Source organism: Rhinolophus sinicus, linkage group LG09 (genome assembly GCF_036562045.2).
Source record: "Rhinolophus sinicus isolate RSC01 linkage group LG09, ASM3656204v1, whole genome shotgun sequence".
Taxonomy (NCBI): Eukaryota; Metazoa; Chordata; class Mammalia; order Chiroptera; family Rhinolophidae; genus Rhinolophus; species Rhinolophus sinicus.
Window position 1 is genome coordinate 92,360,896 of NC_133758.1, and position 18,787 is coordinate 92,379,682.

Sequence of the window (18,787 nt, forward strand, 5' to 3'; positions counted from 1 at the left end):
CCTTACACATATGTTGCCTTTTTGGCTACTGTTTCCTTATGTCAGAGTAAATCCCCTTTCTGTGAGTCTTGGCAAGCGATAGGGCTTAGCTTCCGTTACAAAAGCCAAGAAGGCCAGATGTTCAATTTTTCCACCTGCTTCAATGAGTAGGCATGTGGTAGAAATATAGTCTTGACCTTCTGTATTCGTCTGGTTGGGCCGCCATAATAGAATACCACAGACTGGGTGGCTGAAACAACAGACATTTTTCTCGTAGTTTTGGAGGCTAGAAGTCCGAGATCAAGATGTCTGGATTGGTTTCTGGGGAGAACCTCTTCCTGGTTTTGGCACACACTCATTTTAGCAGTTGATTGAAAAAACCTTCTCACTGTATTCTCACATGGCCTCTTCTCAGTGGATGCACAAAGACAGAGAAGGATCTCTGGTGTCTTTTCTTCTTCTTACTAGGACTTCAGGCCTATCAGCTTAGGACCCCACCCTTATGCCTTCATTTAGCCTTAACTACCTTCCTAAAAACCCCATCTACAAATGTAGTCATATTGGCTGTCAGGGCTTCAATACATAAATGGGTGGGGGTAACAATTCAATCCATAACACCTACCTGGGACCTGAATCTAAGGAGTATGATGAGTCATAGCAAAGGATTCCTCTTGGCTCCAGTGATGTGTCAGCAAGAGTATCGCATTCTCACTGGTGCTGGTGGTCACGACCTTACCAGATCATTACTGATATGTAATTACAGCTTAGTTCTGATTGCCTAGCTCCTCAGCACACAGGCCAGAAAACCAGATCTGTTTCTCTCAGATATTTCCAAGCTGTTCTACAAGCTACCTCATAGTCTTCCATGCATTTCCTTTTCAACTTTAATTAGCTTGAATTAGTTTTTGTTGCAGTTGCTAATAACCCTGATTGAAATGAAATGTTTAACCTAAAATTAAAATAACATACCACTGAAAATATAACAGATGATTGAGGTGTGTGTCTCTGATGAGCGCTTTCATCTAGTATAAGGTTAATTGCTGAAAGAGCACTCCGATGAGTAAGGTAGTGAAAATAGGGTATCGTACTAAAAAGATTAATGAAAATGATAGTTGGAGGTCATAACAAAAATGACTAAGGATTAATAGTTTGAATAATATCAGTCATGTAGAAATCTTGATCTATGTGTATATGTGTAGAAGAGTGGAGATAGGAGTTATCACATTATTTTTTTTTTCTACAATGTTTTTACTTTTCTGTTGTGTGTTTGAGTTTATGGCTCTATTAGTAGAGTCAGATCTCGTATACCAACAATGCATTGGTACTATACAACAGAATCTCTTATACTGACAATACATTTCTATATGGTATATTTAAAACTCTATTCTAGAGTGTTTAATATTTCTTCTTTTCTCTAAAATGCCAACTTTAGTGATTTATCTATTCCATTTTTGCCTGTGTTTCATATAGGTATGCTTGAATATAGTTTTAACAACCAAATTTCCCCCGTTTCTAAGAAGTACTTCTCTCACTATCATTCATTTTGATGAGATGCCATTGATCTCCAAATATATCTCCTCTCTAGTGAATAAATTAGCATGTACTTACCTATATATATCCCTGCATCAGGGCTCCGAGACAGAGTTCTACAAAGAGAAGGATTTTCCGAGAGACTCGTTTTGCATCCTATGAAAAAGCATACATTTCCAAAGAACTGTTATTTATAGTAGCCCTTTAGAAGATAAGAAAGAGAAGTTCCTTGACTTTTTTGACTGATAACATCTTCAATTTATCAAAGCATTCATTTGCCACTGCTGGAGAACAATTCTTACTTATAGACACTAAGTTCTCATTAGAACAGACCTTATGAACTCTGTTACAAATTACATTTTTTCTGTTTTTGATTTACTATTTTTGAAATAGAAAGTTTATGGCAGACTATATTCTACTAAGTTTATTTTTGGTTCCTTATTTGTAATTTCATAACAATAGTTAATATTTGTTACTTGCTAATTTTCTATCAGGTACTGTACTGTTTCAAATATATAGGTTATACAATTCTTGAAAAATCTATGTGATATACCATACTGTGGTCAGTTGGAAATAAAGTTGAAATTAAGAAAGTTGGACAAGATTTAAAATTGTTTCTTAAGCATTATGTTATATCATTTTCTTCAAAGTAATTAATGAAGTCAATCTGAAAATTTTAGGAGGTTATGGGAAAGTCAGGCATTGCAATGGATTAGTAGCATAAGATACATATACTGTGAATGGACAACCAGCATTATGGTTATGATTTGGCAACTATTCTACACACCACTACCAAATACATCTTAAGTACCACTTTAACTATTGTCTTCCCACATCCAAAATTTACCATTATCTGTTTGATGAAGTTCAGTCCCCTAAGCCATATATCTAAAGCTATTCAAGTTTGAGTCCAACCTGCATTTTTTACTTACCATTTCTCCAATGTGTACTTTATTTACTTGTTCTTTCTCAAGTAAATAAAAGAAATTGCCATGCTCCGTTTTTCTGTGAATGGTAATTTATTGTAAAATATACAGTGAAATCTTTTGTTATCTTTCCAAATGGGATTGACCTCTTCCTTCCCCCAAATTTATATTATTTTGACCATCATTATGGTCAATATTAACTTAGTTATTTCTGTATTTTCTTCTCTCTCATGCTAAGTATATACCACATATCAGAAAAAGAATACATGATTAACAGAAATACATCTTAAAAAAAACAAAACCAAGAGAAAAAACGACAACTTTCCTCTTCGCTTTGTTTTGATTGCATTCCTCAACCTACGGAGTTTCTCTGTCCTCCATTCTTCTTGAGAACTCTTCTTCAAGCCCTAGCCCACACATGACTTTCTTTTCCCTTTCCTGTCTTTCTGATTCTGCACCCCAAAACCCAAAGGAACTATCTGGTGATAGTATAGATCCTATCAAAGGATGGGGAGGGAAAGACATCAATTATATGAAATCAGAATCTTGCTTTGGAGATTTAAGGAGAGGATGTCCTGGGAACATTCTTATATTAATAAATATTTTCTGCTAGGTATAAAGAAATTCTTAGAACATTTTATAATTACCCTCTAAAACCTTAACAAAGAAGAAAAAAATTTTATGAACAAATGGGCACACTTGGTGATTAAACATTGATAAAAATAATAGAATATGTTAACGCTATAGAATTATAACAACTCCTATTAGAACTAATAGATAGCTTTCTTATATTCTTTTAAAATCAGTTTTCAAGCTTTGAACATAAGATCAGGGCTGACATATTCAAAATTGCTAGCTAGTATCAGAAGATATTGATATCTACCACTGAACTGTTAGAATTTGCACTCTATTGTTTTAGACTTAGAGTCTTTCTCTAGAAAATACTACAGTGATAATAAGATGTATTTGTGAGTACTCACATTTGTAGGGTACAAGCAAGTATAAATCCAAGTTTCCAAACTGAAGCCTACTCTCCTTCTCACCCTAAATATCTGTTTCAGGGCATCTAGACAGTAAAAGCCTTTTGTGCATGCATTTGGACAGCCCAATCCACACATCAAAACTCCATCTATGTTTTCCTCAATCAGTTGCAAATATCTGGAAGTACACACTGGCTGCAAAGTATGTCTTCTCAAAGACATACCGGAAAAAGAAGTTTATACAGAACATGAACTAAACCGAAGGCCATTTGGGAAGGGCACTCAAGGGTCTGTGTTCCTGGAATATGATCTAGAGAAAAGAGATCGCTAAGGGGATGTGTCCTGTTGGACCCGCGTTCTTCTCACCCTGCAGGAAAGGGTGAAGCTTTTCAGTTCAAGAGAAATCTAATATACAACCAATGAGTATTAACATAATAATAATAATAATTGACTTTTGTGTAATTAAATTATTTTCCAGTTAAAGTTGAATTTAAATTAGACCTTTCATGCTAGTCATTTCCATTGTGTGTCTATGTGGATCAAGTCTGCAAATTAGTTGATGTAAAATTTATTTTACTGTGTTCTTGGTCTCCTCCTGCAGTGATTATATAAAGATAAAACCAAGCTTCATACTTTATAGCTGCATCTTTAAAACCAAAAACCAACTGTCAGCCTTCATGGCCTTTGCCAAGTTGCTTAACATATCTGTGCCTTGGTTTCCTCATCTAAGTACTAAGCATTTCCTTCTAACTATAAATACTATTATTAGAAAAAAATGGGTGAGGTAGTATAAGATTTCTATCAAATATATTCAACCAAGCAGAAATGCATTATTTAACTAGAAGTCTTCAAAGGCAATCTCAAGTTAGAAAAATAAAATATACAATTAATTTTAAGGCCTCGGAGACCACGAAGGAGAGGACTGATGGGATTAAGAGTAGAGGATGGGATGCAGACAGCAGAGGCCCAGGCACCACCCCACAGGTCCCAGCTCTTCAACTGGGTGTTCTGTCCATGTGTTGCCACCTCAGAAAACCAACAGGATGGCTACAAACAAGAGTAAGAGCCGGAGCTCCTTGGCCCCTCAAAAGGTGATCATGGTTGGCAGTGGGGTGGTTGGCAAGTCGCCTCTGGTGCTTCAGTTCATGTATGATGAGTTTGTGGAAGACTATGAGCCTACCAAAGCTGACAGTTACAGGAAGAACGTAGCTCTCGATGGAGAGGAAGTCCAGATGGATATTCTGGGCACTGCTGGACAATAGGACTATGCAGCCATTCCAGACAACTACTTTCTGGATGGGGAAGGTTTTCTCCTAGTGTTCTCAATTACAGAACATGAATCATTTACAGCAACTGCTAAATGCAGGTGTTCTTTGATCTTATGAAAGAAATCAGAGCAAAGAAGATGTCAGAAGACTAGGACAAGAGTGACAAGAAAAGCAACAAAACAAGAAAAGTTTTAAGGAAAGATGTTGCTTTCTGTGAATGCCAAGATGGTGGATGAAGTCAATCGTAGCTAAGGACATAGGGTGTGGGGATTAAAAGAAAACTCTAGTCTACTTTTTGGTGTGCCCCCTGCTCACCTCAACTTCATTCACGCAGACTCCTTTAAGTGGGGGGAAATATTTGTGAATCAATGGCTGGCAGAATAAATAATCCCTTGACCTTACTATGGAATGGAAACTTTGTCAGGAAGTTTGGGGGTTCCCTTCTTCCTTCATACCTCCCTCCCTTCCAGAAATTTAACCAAGTATATAGTGTTAGAAGTAAGAAATAATCCAACGTTAATAAAAATGAAAGAAAACAGTCATAGCATCTTTCCCCTCCTAATGTCATAACATCGCATGATTTGTTTTGAAATAAAAAGATTTTATTAGGTTTTGGGAGAAGGGGTGGGGTAAGATGCCCCCAACCCTTGTCAGCTTATCAGTGATACTCAGACAAACCCATTAAACTCAAACGACGCTGGAAAACTCAGTGTTTGTTTTTTCTTTATTGGATACATTTCTTGGCAATACCAGTGGATATGAAGCATAGCTGAAAAAATAAATTTCAATTGGGCCAAAGAGGTCAATACCAAGATCATAAATCCTTCTCACTTATGGAAAGTGAAAGTTGTATTCTTTGTATTTAAATATTGGCCAAAGATAGTGAGTGTTGGCTATTTTCCTCCTGTAGCATCCTGATTTTTTTGTAGGAGCTTCTTTTTAATAGACTAAGTGAAGATTCAAGAGTAGTATACTTTATAAATTATACAATTTTTAAATCAGATTTATTTTTTTAATTCTTTGGCTAAATCCTCTCCTAGTTGCCGGTTTTATGGTTAGGCCCCTCCTTCTCGACTAATAATCAACACACTCTGTCCTCCTGATCTGCTTCTCTCTGGGTACGTGGATGGAGAGAACCCCTTCTTTTGTTTCTTTAAGTGTAACATGAATTCTTCTGAAGAATGTAAGAAGTTAAAATTGTATTCTAAGATCATGAAATCAGAGCCTGTGCCAGACATTCTTCTACCTCTCATACAATTGCTGAGTAATTCTAAATGTAAAATTAGAAGAAGTGGGAAGGATAAGCCATTGTCCCTTTATCTCTGAGAACTGGCTGCTGTTTCTATTTTTTTCTGAGACAGTTATATAGTTAGTGAGATAAAGATTTTTATTGATGATATATTGTTAATCTTTCTTGAATCAATATTCTAAATTCAGCAATCAGAAAATTTTCTATCAGGAAAAGAGTACTATGATAAAAACCCAGTATTCACATTTTTTAGAAGTGGCATTTTATATATAGGTGGCAAAGGTGAATTGGGGTTGGGAGAACTGAACCTTTGAATTTATGGTTACTATAAAAATTGTAGAAATTATAATCTGACTGGAAAACAGTCTTCTGTCACTTCCCAAATAATCATGGGCTTTTGATTAAAAAAAAGAAACAAAAAATTAATTTTAATTTTGGACATATTCTCATTGATACTGAGACTAGTCTTGTTAAAATGCTGGGCATATTTACGTTGTGTAAAGAGCATCCCTAAAAATAAAGTAAAACAAAACAAACAAACAAAACACCAATAGTTAGCATGGTAGTAACCAAAGATCCTTTACTAGCTAAAAGCATTAGTTTGGACACATGTATTTGATACATTCTTCTCTGTGTTTAACTCATTGCTAAATATCACACTTCATCTGTCAATAGTTGGAATTGATTTATAAAGGTGAAACTAATTTATCTTCTGTTGACAACAAATATTTATCTAACACTCAAAGTTTAACCCAGAAGTCATTTACTTTTTCTTTGTTTCAGTTATCTATCGGTAAAGCAGAACAAATGGTCATCATTCTGTACCCAATTTAAGAACTGTCATTAAGATAAATTATAAGAATCCTATGACAAACTTAACACTTTCTGAGGGGAAAAAAAATGAATTAACCAATTTAGTTTTTTCTCCTTACTTGTCTTCCCTGCCCTTTTATTATTATAAAAATGACACTGAGAATTTTATTTTCATTTTTCTGTTCACTTTTTAGCTTCTTTGTGTATATTTTACAATAGTTTTCCTATGGTTGGTAATATGAATCACTAACATAAGTATAGTCCTCTTATTAGAGTTAATAATGTTGCTACTTTAAGCAAAACATAAAAACCTTGCTATATATATACTTTTTTTCCCACCCTGTCCTTTATTGTTGTAGTTGTTATGCATAATGCACCTAAAAACTTTATAAAACACACAATATCATGATTTTAGTTTTAAACTTTTATATGAATTGTATTGTAAGGTAATTTAAATTTTAAAAAGACAAAAATAGTTTCTTAAATCTATCCAGTTATTTACCATTTCCCAGTGTTCTTCATTTTTTCTTCCCCCTGAGGATCAGAGTTTTTATCAACTATGATCTCATGCTGAAGAACTTACTTTAGCATTCTTACAGTACAGGTTTCTGGCAACAAAATCTCTTTTATTTTATGTGAAAATGTCATTTTGTCTTTTTCTGTATATAGATAGATAGATAGATAGATAGATAGATAGATAGATAGATAGATAGATAGATGATAGATAGATAGAATTTTTGGTCCACAGACTTTTTTTTCAGCAATTTACGATTTCTTTTCTCTTTTCTTTTTTTTTTTTTTTAATCTTTCCTGATTCCCATGGTTTCTGAGAGTTTTCTCTTTCTGATATTCTAAGTACATGTACATTTCACTGCTTGCAATTATCTAACATTTGCTTGAGGCTCTATTCATTTCTATTAAAATATTTTTTTTCTGTGTCCTTCACTTTGGATAATTTCTGTTGATCTATTTTTAAGTTTACTTACTCTTTCCTCTTTCTTATCCATTTGGCTAAATCATCCAGTTAATTTTTTATTTCACTCAGCAGTTATATTTTTGAGTTCTAGAATTCCCACCCCCACTTATTTTTTTTACTGTTTTTCTACTGAGATATCACATTTATCTGTTGAGATTTTCAGACATTCAAAAAATGTTGTTTTACTTCATTGAAAATAGTTTAAAAAACACTTTAAAATATTTTGTCTGGTAGTTTCAACATGTTTCTTTTCAAGGTTAGACTTGGTTGATATCTTTGCTCTTAAAAATTGTTTTCCATTTTCATCGTAGTTTGTATGTCACAAAACTTTGTATTATATTCAGTTAAGTTGTAGAAATTGTGGATATTATTATTATTATTATTAATTATTATTTATGATTAGCGCTATTTTCTTTGTTTTATCAACTAAAACTTGTGAACTAAATCTTTTGTTTTTCATGCAGTAGCTACACTCCTTTTTTATAACTTGGGTCTCAAGTGGGGGTCCCTAGAGTCAGTTTTGTGCTTGTGCAATTCAGGGTTCAGCAAGAGATATGGATTCACAGTTTAGTGATCTCTTTCTGATTCAGTCTTTTTCATGATCTCCCCATCTTCAGTGTTCATGATTTTCTGACGTTTATTTACTAACTCTTCAGGACATAAAGAGCTACAGATATCCACATGCATGCCATCCTTCTACTCCAAAGTTACCACTGAAAAGACTATTCTTAGCCCCAGGATAAAAGTCAAAGAGATAGGAACTCAGTCTTCCGTTTGCCCTCCTCCAAATCTGTGCATTCTCTTATGGTCTGTCTACTCCCGTTCACTATCCAGCAACTTTTGGGTGGCATCTTCAGTCTAAGTTTAGAATTCAGTCTAAGTCATGACTTCTAGAGGTGATTTATTAAATATTAAGAGCACAGTAAGTGCTACTATTATTGCTATAAAAGCTGTCAAGCTATAGATTCTCTTTTCAAAAGTTTTTCATTGTTTATATGATTAAACTGAAATGTAGGGAGAGTTGAGGTAATATGGGTAACTAGTGAGTAGCCAAGGAGAAGCTGGAAGGATATGTCCTCATTCACCTCTGTATAGGACTAACTTGCCTTGATGCAGTTTGAGGAACATCGTTTTGGGGAACTATGCTTCCTTTCTACATCCACATTTATTTAGCATTTTCCTTTAAGTAAAGCCAGTTTAGTGAACGCAAAATAAGTCAATAATGAATTCTATATTCAAATTATGCATGTGCATGTTCATCCTATTAAGAAAATATGCAGTCAATTTATAAATAAGGATATCAGATCTTTATAGAAGGCCAAGATAGTAGAAAATATAAATGTACATAAAATATTTGAACATGCAAGGAAGTATCTCATCACAAACTCATAGCTGACACCATGTCATTTAACTTATTTTCTCCACATTAAGCTGTCAAATTTTTAGAACCATATCAATGCCTTCAGTTGCAATAAGCATAAGAAATTTTGTAATAATTTGTCCAAAGAGGAAAGGAAAGCAAGGAAGCAAAATGACAAGTAGAAATTGCCACTTGAACATATAAATCTCTAATATGTTTTCTTTAAATTTCAGTAATATGTTAAACCAAAATTTGCTTATCACTGAAGTGGTTATTTTTTTTAAAGTTCAATATAGAGACGTAAGAAAATGTTACTTTATTTAAATATTAAGAATATTTAATATCCTCAAACAAGATGCTGAAATTGCACAACGAGAATCTTTACCTTTTCCCGTGTTCCAAGATTTCTTGAACCTTTTGTATTGATTTCTGCCTTAGCTTACTATCCTTGTACATAATAAGGCATCATTTTCCCATCATGAAAACTTCTTGAAAAAACAGTCCTCCAAATCATATATGTCAAAGTAATTTTCCCACAAGAAATTGAAAAAAAATGAAAAGACAAGGTTGGGGTATTTCAGCCTCATGTATAAACATTAATTAACACCATTGTATCTTGTACCATATTTATGTAATGCTGTCCTATTTTAGGTAGTTGAAAGGAAAAGAGTGAAAGACAGAAAGTGGAAGAGTGAAAGCAAGTGGTATCCTCACCCTTACAAATGGTATTGGAAGATGCTATGCGCTGTATTCTGTCACGTAGTAGGTGGTTCCTTGTCCTTTCTTCATTTAAGGAAACCTAAGGTATCAATTATTTGGCATTAACTGTTATGAAGATCTTTGGCTGTTATGGGTAGATCTTTAAGCAGCAACTAAATTATAAGATGGTAACATACTATTCAATATTATAATACAGGTAAAAGTCCACATACCACAAAGATGAGGCTAGAAATGAGACAATTGATATTAGAATGAAGAGAGATAGTTAATAGCTATTATTCACTAATGACTAATTTTTTTCCCTTGTTACCTGGTAACGTCTGTGTAGTATGATCACTGTAGTAGATGCTTTTAGTGTCTAGCCCAAATTACCTTTTCCAGGCTAGAAAAGCCTTGTGATTCTCCTAACTGTATTGTCTGCTAAAGGCTCGTAACTTCATTCTTCTCCTCAGTGAATTCCCTCAGCTGACTAGTCACTTAGATCAGAATTTTTTGTGACATTACGTACATCCCCTGGGGGTAGCCTGCAGTCAGTGGTGACTAATGGGGGGATCAAATTTGTGGCGCATTTTCCCTTCACAATTTTCTGTGGGATCAGGTTGAAATTAGTCTTTGCTTAGTTGCTTTTCCTACCCCACTCTGTTTCCCTCACTTCCTTGCAAGATTCTCCTTAGAGAACTACCTCAGTCAAAAGTTCCTTGCACAGAAATCCTTGTCTCATGCTTTGTTTCTAGGGATTGTCCTATGACATTGGCTCATGATAGTGCCTTTTGCATGCTAGAGGACCAAACTATTCACAATGGTAGGAGTATATTAACCAAAAGTCTAAGCAAATCATTTATACAAATTCCAAATGTGCTTGAAGAAAAGTTACCGAGAACGAGAAATGCCTGTATTGTTTGGTGGTGAGAGGTGCCTGCCTGGAACTCAGAATGTCATTTTCATTTCTAAGTTATAACTCTTGTTTCATTAGGGATTTCTACAAAAGCCTTGCATAAATGCATATTGCTCGCTAAGGAAAAAAAGTTTTCAAAATAAAACCATTCTATGTGTAGTGCTAACAGTTATAATCTTTCTCACATTTGTCACTTGAGCAGAGCATTTCATAGCATGGCTGTAATTAGTTTTTCACAATATTACATTTAAAAATATCAGATTCTAGCGTAGTGTTGAGAAGCATTGATATTTAGAATGTAATATTTGAACCTTTTAATCTTGTGGTCCTAAAAACTTTCACTTTAGGGGATAAAAAAATACTGATGGGGGCCATTAGATGTAGTTATTAGTGGTAAAGTGGTATTATTCTCAAAAAATACTCTGAATTACCCAGTCGGCTCTTTTTCTGACAATGATGGGATATCCTCCAGCACTAAAGTTCATTCTGTGTAAATTTTAATTAAAGATCCAGGGCAGACTAGTAGCTTATTTTTTATTTCATCTCAAAAATACAAGTAAAATCCAAAGTATAAAAAGATCAGGCAACTTGTTCAAAGTCACATAACTTTTAAGTGGTGGGCTTGAAATCCAATACTGGATTGATTCCATTCAGGGTACTTTTCGCGTCTCATGCGACGAGAGTTGTGGGGAGCAAGGAGGGCTGTGCAGGGTTAAGAAAAGACAGTAGTCAATAATAGATTATAAACAGGGCCAAGAGACCCCCAGTCTCAAGGACTGGTTGCCCCGAATCAGGCATTAGCTTTTATTAGTTAGGTGGAGAAGTAAAGGAGATAAAGTTTGTCAATCTCAAGATCTGTGAATCCTATTCATCATAATAGGAAACTGATTCAAGCCAATCACCCTTGCCTGCAGGCAGCTGAACCCTAAGTCTCAGGATGTCTGTACTTCCCCAAGGGACAAAACCTATATGCATATGAATAGATGGAGAGCACACCATTGAATCACTTCCCCTGCAGGCTGTGGGAAGGAATGCAGCCACAGAGGCAGAGGCTCTCCTTAGCTGGGGAAGGTGGAGGGCTGTGCCCACCTCTAGGAACCCCATGGATTCTCCTGTTGGTCCCCACTCGACTGCGCCTGGCTTGAGTTGTCCCCCCCATGGGGAATCTTACTCGTCATTGGCTGGCCAGCCATCTTTCTGGGGCCAAACAGAGAGACATGAGGTGCAAACACAAAGGTGAAGCAAAGTCCCTGAAAGGATCCGTCTCACAGACTCTCCTTTCTTTAAGGGCAGGTAGGAGGAGACAGACGGGTAGGCTGCTGCGTGGCAACAGGTACTTATGATTCAAATGTTATATTACCTTTCAAGATTCTGAGTTTGGTCTAACAACAACAAGGTTTTGGCATGTCCTAAACCATGCTGTTCAACATGTGGTCTGCAATGGCTCTGCTCTGCAAACTCTCTGTTGTTGTTTAAAGACACACTGCTTTAGTCTGTCTCAGCTGCTAAAACAAAATATCATAGACTGAGTGGCTTAAACAACAGAATTTATTTCTCACAGTTCTGGAGGACAGGAAGTCCAAGATCAAGACACTGGCAGATTTGATATCTGGTGAGGACCCACTTCCTAGTTCAGAGAAAACCATCCTCTCAGTGTCCTCCCCTGGCAGAAGAAGTGAGGGAGCTCTCTGGGGTCTCTTTCATAAGGCTCCACCCTCATGATCTAATCATCCCCAAAGGGCCCCACCTCTAAATACCATCCCATTGGGGATTAGGTTTCAACATATGAATTTTAAGGGAATACAAATATTCAGTTTACAGCACAAAGTAAGCACAGAAATTTCAAATAAAGAAATATTGGAATTTTAAGTGAGAAACATCAATAGCAATCCAATGTTGCCATGACATTCTAGTGTATAATCTGAACTCATCTCACTAAGCTGTGCATAAACCATTCAAGGTATTCTCAGCACACATGTGTCAGGAGCTGCATATTACTCGTGCATTGTAGGGCCATGTTAAAGCCTGCGGATGACTTTTTTTTTTTTTTTTTTTTTAAGGCCTTAGTCCTTCAAGAAGAATGTTCTCTATGTATTTCCTTTCATTCAATTGCTGGTCACAGCCCCCATCTTACACCCCAAAACTGAAGCTCACCTAAAACTTCTTTAGATCATCGTGGGGCTGAGTTAGAGTTTGACTAGGTACAGGTGAATCAATGTTATTCTATTTTATGAGGGCAAGTTTAGATAAAGCCGGATGGGATAACACGTAACTCAATTTAACAAGCCCCAGTAAATGCCTGTATCTCATAACATGCTCAAAGGAAACCATGGAACAAGGGTGACCTTGCCAAGTGCTCCATTTATGGATCTCCCATACTTCCCTTGGGAAAACTTGCTAACGGATTAAGAATTTCTGCGTCAGTGTGTGTGTCAAGTATACGTAAGTCTCTCCCTTGTTCTTTTTTAACATAAAACTGTAACGAGAAGTCTGAGAATACTGGCCTACAGAATTTAGGGGTTTCTATTATGCTCTTATTGTAATCCTGAGATATTCTCTACCTCCTTCCTTTAGGTTTTTCACTTGTTACCACAACAAATTAATTATTTGGTACGGAATGGGAAAGGATGAGTGATTTAGAAGGTCAAATCTATATCTCCACTGTGAAAAGTTTAACGTATTAATTAAATAGTACCAAAATTGAGATTACGTTTCCTGTATTAAATTGTCATCTAATATTAAATAGCAACACCAGACACATGTTGGTGAGAGAAGCTGGGGGAAAGGGAGTCACATGTCTCGAGGAAAGTTTCAACAATGTAACACAAGGATGCTAAGCACTTGGACGTTTAGGCTGGATGACACATAAAAAAAAATTATTCTGTATCTACCTTTGTGAAAATAGAACTGGGTTGTACTTATATAACATGTACTTTAAAGTACATGTTCAGGTAAATGGACATAACATTACAAATTAAAATTCTCTGGAGGAGTTCAGCATGTGAAACAAACAAACAGAAAAAGTGGTGGAAGTCAGACTTTTAACCTAATTGTTTGGGAGATTTTCAACACTGTATTTCTCCCCTTTGCTTCAACCCAAGTTTGGGATAGCCACCTCTTTAGAATTGACATAAAAGATAGCTGGCTGGTGTGTGAGTTGTTTCCTTTCAAGGAAATCAGTTTATTAAAGCTAGGAAAAGTCCTCACCTAAGTTGGGAGTGTGTCTATATCCTTGACCTCTCCTCAAAATGCCTCCAACTTCTGTCAGGCAAGATTTATCTTAAAATTTCAGGGATCAAAGGGAAGCTTCTTAAGAAGAGAATCTGGATTTAGATTTAATGACGCATAGAGATATTTTGGACCCTGCAGCCTTTGAGAGGGCTGAGAAATGACATGCACTGAATTATTAATTGGCTCCTTTAATTGTACAGCTGCACAAAAATAGCCCTAAGAGAGGGAGGACAGAACATATTCTATCTTTTAGAGATGAGGATTAGAGATGTGCAATCGTTACTCTGGGTATTTGAGCCAGGGAAAATGGCAAAGGAGCCCTTCTCTTCAGAATCCTAATCTTGTCTCCTTTGCAACCGTCATTTCATTGAGAAAAAGATAATAAGTTTGGGTGAGAGGATGCCCTGCCTCTCTTCTTAGGACATAATGAGATGTAGTCACAGGAGAAGGGGTTATGAATTCCACTGCCTTTACAAGTCAAGATTTTGAGCTCATCACCAAATTACTTCCTTGTACTTCACTACCTTTTGCTTTAAGGAATGTCCAACACAGATCTGTTATTAGTTCTTTCTCTGTAATATTTATTCCTTTCCCCAGTCCATTTTCCCTTGGATAGGTACAAAGTAGAGCAATTCCCCCAGTTTTTAAAACATAGATTTCTTGACACTTTATATACCCTCATTAATGATGATTTCTAGACATCTGTGAGTAGCTGAAGGAGAGAAATACTGTAGAGGAAAATAGAAAATTGCATTTCATTTATTCATTCTGTCAGTTATTTCTGGTTTCTGGTGTTTGGACAATGACTGTCAGGAGGTACAAATCCTATAGAGATATACTGACACCTGGTGGAAGAATGAAAACACAACCATACATACTTTGAGAAAGCATGTCTGATAAAATTTAGAAGTTTATTTAGTGTACTTTATGCTTTGAAACAAAACAAAGTTTTGTCTTAAATAAAGAGCAACAGATAAACACAAACCTACCATAACACAATACACTCACTTTCTTACAGTTGTTTTCTGTCTCTGCATTACAGTTTTCAGTTGCAGGGTAAATCTTTCTCTTCTGATCTGTAAAATAAATGTGTCCTAAACTAGACATGGTAGCGTGAATATTAGTTACAACATATGCAACATACAAAGTTTCAAGCAAACATTACCTATGCTTTCTGCCTATGGACTTGAAAAGTACAGTCATACACTGGATAATAATGTTTCAGTCAAGAGCAGACCACGAATACTATTGTGGTCCATAAGATTACAACAGAGTTGAAAAATTCCTGTGACCTAGTGACACAGTTGCCTTTCTAATCTTGTAGAGGAAGCATAACCTAAATACTGACCATTGTGTAACAATTGTCTACAGTATTCAGTACAGTAATGTGTAGAGGAACAACATTTCTCATAAAGATTATTTTAGGCTGGTTAATTTTGAAAAATAGCAAATATGGGAGAACCTCTGAAAACCATGGAAAAGTTACCTTTTGTAAAATACATTTACATTTGTAAAGGGAATCTTCGTTTTTTATGGTGTCTCACTTGGGGTACTAAGAAGATTGGGAAGACCTTATCTCTGAAAACACTCATCGGTTCAAAGGACAGGGACTTAAATCTGAATAACAGCCTTACCCTTGTTTACTGTAACCTCCCATAACTGACCCTCCTCACACCCAATATCTTTTGTTTTCAGCTGAAGATGGTGTTTTAGGTAGTGGCTTCAGCCATTGTGGGGAGTTATTCAGTTTTCCTGGGTCTCTCCCATGTATAGATGAGGTATATGTGTCACTAAACATTTGTTTTTCTCCTGTTAATCTGTCTGGTGTAGCAAGGATGTCTCAGCCAAGAACTCAGAAGGGTAAAGGAACGTTATTTTTCCTTCTCTACAGAGCAATAGGCTCTACCATATAGCCTAGGTGTGCAGTAGGCTATACCATCTAGGTTTGCATAAATGTCCTCTGTGATGGTCACACAAAGACAAAATCGCCTAATGATGCATTTCTCAGAATATATCCATGTCGTTAAGCAGAGCACGATTATACTTAATTCTTTCTCCCTTCCTGTCAGTTAAGCAGACCTATCAGAGGATAATTCCAGTTCTTTACTTAGTCTTTGTTCCAATTCTTTTCTCCTGAATTATCCACCTCTTCTGCTTTATGACTTCTCCTTATCAGGATTTAAACATGCCCAATTCTCCCCATCTTAAAACATTAAATAAACAAAAACAAAACAAAACAAAAACTACTATCAAAACAGCTGAAGCAGCAAAGAAACCACAAACGGACACCATCTTTATTTAACTGCTGGGTCACACTGCTTCTCTTTTCCCTTCCCCATACATGTTCCTTTGTCTCTAAGCTTCTTAAACCAAGACCTACACTTATTTTCTCCATTTTCTCTATTCACATGTACTTAGTAACCCTCTTCAATCTAGATTTTGATCACAGCCTCCACAGAAACTGCTTCTTCTCCCCAAAGCACCATTGGCTTCCTCCTTAGATGACCAATGGGCATGTTTTAATGCTGATCTTGCTTAATCATTGGACAATATATTTGTCTCTAATTCTTTAGGCACAGACACCCTCTTAACAGTGTCATTTGTTTTATAGATTCCATTTCCCTGGACTTAAACACTAGAGTAATGCACCTTTTGTTTGGTTTCCAATAACACAGTTTTAAAACCATTATCACAGTGACATGTGTAATCATTTTTTTCTCTTTTTAATATAATTCATTTCTCCTTTTTAAAATTATATTTTGTACATAATTATAATCTGTTACATATATTTCAAGCATTAAAGAGGTATATAGAGTAGAATGTAAAAGTAATTTTTCTATCCCCTACTCACACATAATACATGTCATTATAATTTGTTTTAACTATGTGCATCTGTGACTTTCTATGATCAGTAAGAAAATGTATTGGAGATAACCTTCCATAGAGAAAAATAGAGAGGAGAATGGAAGCGAGAGCACTGTACTTATTTCTGTTGATGTATATTTAGCTTGTTTCCTTTTTTTCTGTGCAATTAGTATTCTTGCACAAAAATTTCTGTGCACATGGTAGAATCCTCATGGGTACTTGCCTAGAAGCTGTTCCAAGTGTACATAAATTATGAATTTTGATTGATACTACCAAAATAACCTCCCCAAATGCTCCATATTGTCAATATTATTAATAGTTTTATAATATCCTAAGTAATAAATAGAACATTATAAACCTAATTTGTATTTTCTGATTACTAATGAGGCTGAGACTATTTCATATGTTTAAACATTATTTGTTGTGCTTGCTTTCCAGTTTCGTCACTAAAATATTAGTTCTTCGCCTTTTAAAAAATATATATATAGGTTATTTTTATACATTATTGATTGATCGATTTAGTCATTTATTCACTAATTGTGAGCTAATTATTGAACACACACTGTGTGGGTACTTGAGATTCAGTAGTAAACCATGCAAATAAGGTCTTTTCTTTTGTTCATGCTTGCCAAGATTACATTCTAGAGAGAGGAAAAAGAATAATTTGATAAAAGTTTGATAATGATAACTGCTATGAGGAAAACAAATCAATACAGTCTGAGAGATATTGGGTGATTAAGGAAGTTTATTTTAAAGAAGAGACTTTTAAGGTGGGAATTAAATCATAAGAAGTCACCAGCCAGTTAAAATATGGGAGAAAAGCTTTCCAGCAGAGGGAACCATTTAGAAAGAAAAGAGATGTCGGGACTAAATTCTTGATATTCAAACATTTAGAGGTAAGGAATAAGAACAAATTCAGAAAAGATATTGAGAAGAGACAGTTAAGGCTACTTAGAGAAACCAGGAAATGTGCCACAGAAGTCATGGTGAGGAAAATGAAAGAGAAATTAATTCCCTGGGAGAATGGCAAAAAGGCCATTATTTTTGTAGTGGGGTTGAAATAGAGGCTTCATTGCAGTGGGAGGTAGAGAGAATGGGATGTGAGAAAAGGACTCAGTAACTACAGATAACATATACTATAGAGGGAAACAGGAAATAGGGAGCTAGGTACAGAGAGTTGAGAGATATTAGAACATGGTCAACTGGAACAATCCAGTAAGAAGAGATAAATTAACATTGCAGAAGAGAGAAGGAATAATGACAAGAACTAATTCTTAGGATATCAAGAAGAATAGGGATATAGGACATAGAAAAAATGCTTGCAGCCTTTGAGAGAGCAGGGATTTTGGGTTCATTTTAAGAGAAAGTTTATACATGTAGGAAAGATGGTAGATTGAGATAGGAAAATAAGGAAATTCAATTTGACTGCTTCTAGTTTCTCAATGAAATCCAAGAAGCAAGCCATCAGTATAAAGGGGGGTAACGGTGAGTGTGTGGAGGGGGAGGGAGAATGGGTACAATGTTTGAGAAGAAAAGAGAATGTGTAAAACTGCCATTTTTGTGAGGAGTGAACTAGAAAACACCGGAAGAAAACTCTGGTCAGTGTGTGTGGGAACCATTTAAGAGTTACCATTATTAGCAAATGGTCTTTTTCCCCTCACACTCAAATTTCAATTTGGTTGAGTACAGAATTAAGTGTAAATTATTTCCTTATACATCTTGACCTACAATTGCTCCATTTTCTAGATTTCTATGGAGAAATCTTGTGTAAATCTGATTTTTGTTCTTTTCTAGGTAATCTTTATCCTCTCACTTCTTAACTTCACTCTGCAGCTTTTAATGTTTTCTTGATGTTTCACAACAATATGTCTAGCTGTGAAGTTATTGCTAACATTCATGTTGTTTGGCATCCAGTTTGACTGAAGACATGTCTCTGTGTTCATCTCTAGGGCATTTTCTTTTAATGTTTCTAACTTTCTATTTTTCCTTTTCTCC

At 35.6% G+C, this 18,787-nt stretch overlaps 1 protein-coding gene and 1 pseudogene across 1 annotated transcript in view; both read left to right on the forward strand.

The window, feature by feature from the left end:
- ARL4A (ARF like GTPase 4A) overlaps positions 1-18,787 on the forward strand; it is a 611,358-nt gene that overhangs the window by 423,214 nt on the left and 169,357 nt on the right. The window lies entirely within an intron of this gene.
- Positions 4,459-4,900, forward strand: LOC109444835 (ras-related protein Ral-B; annotated as a pseudogene).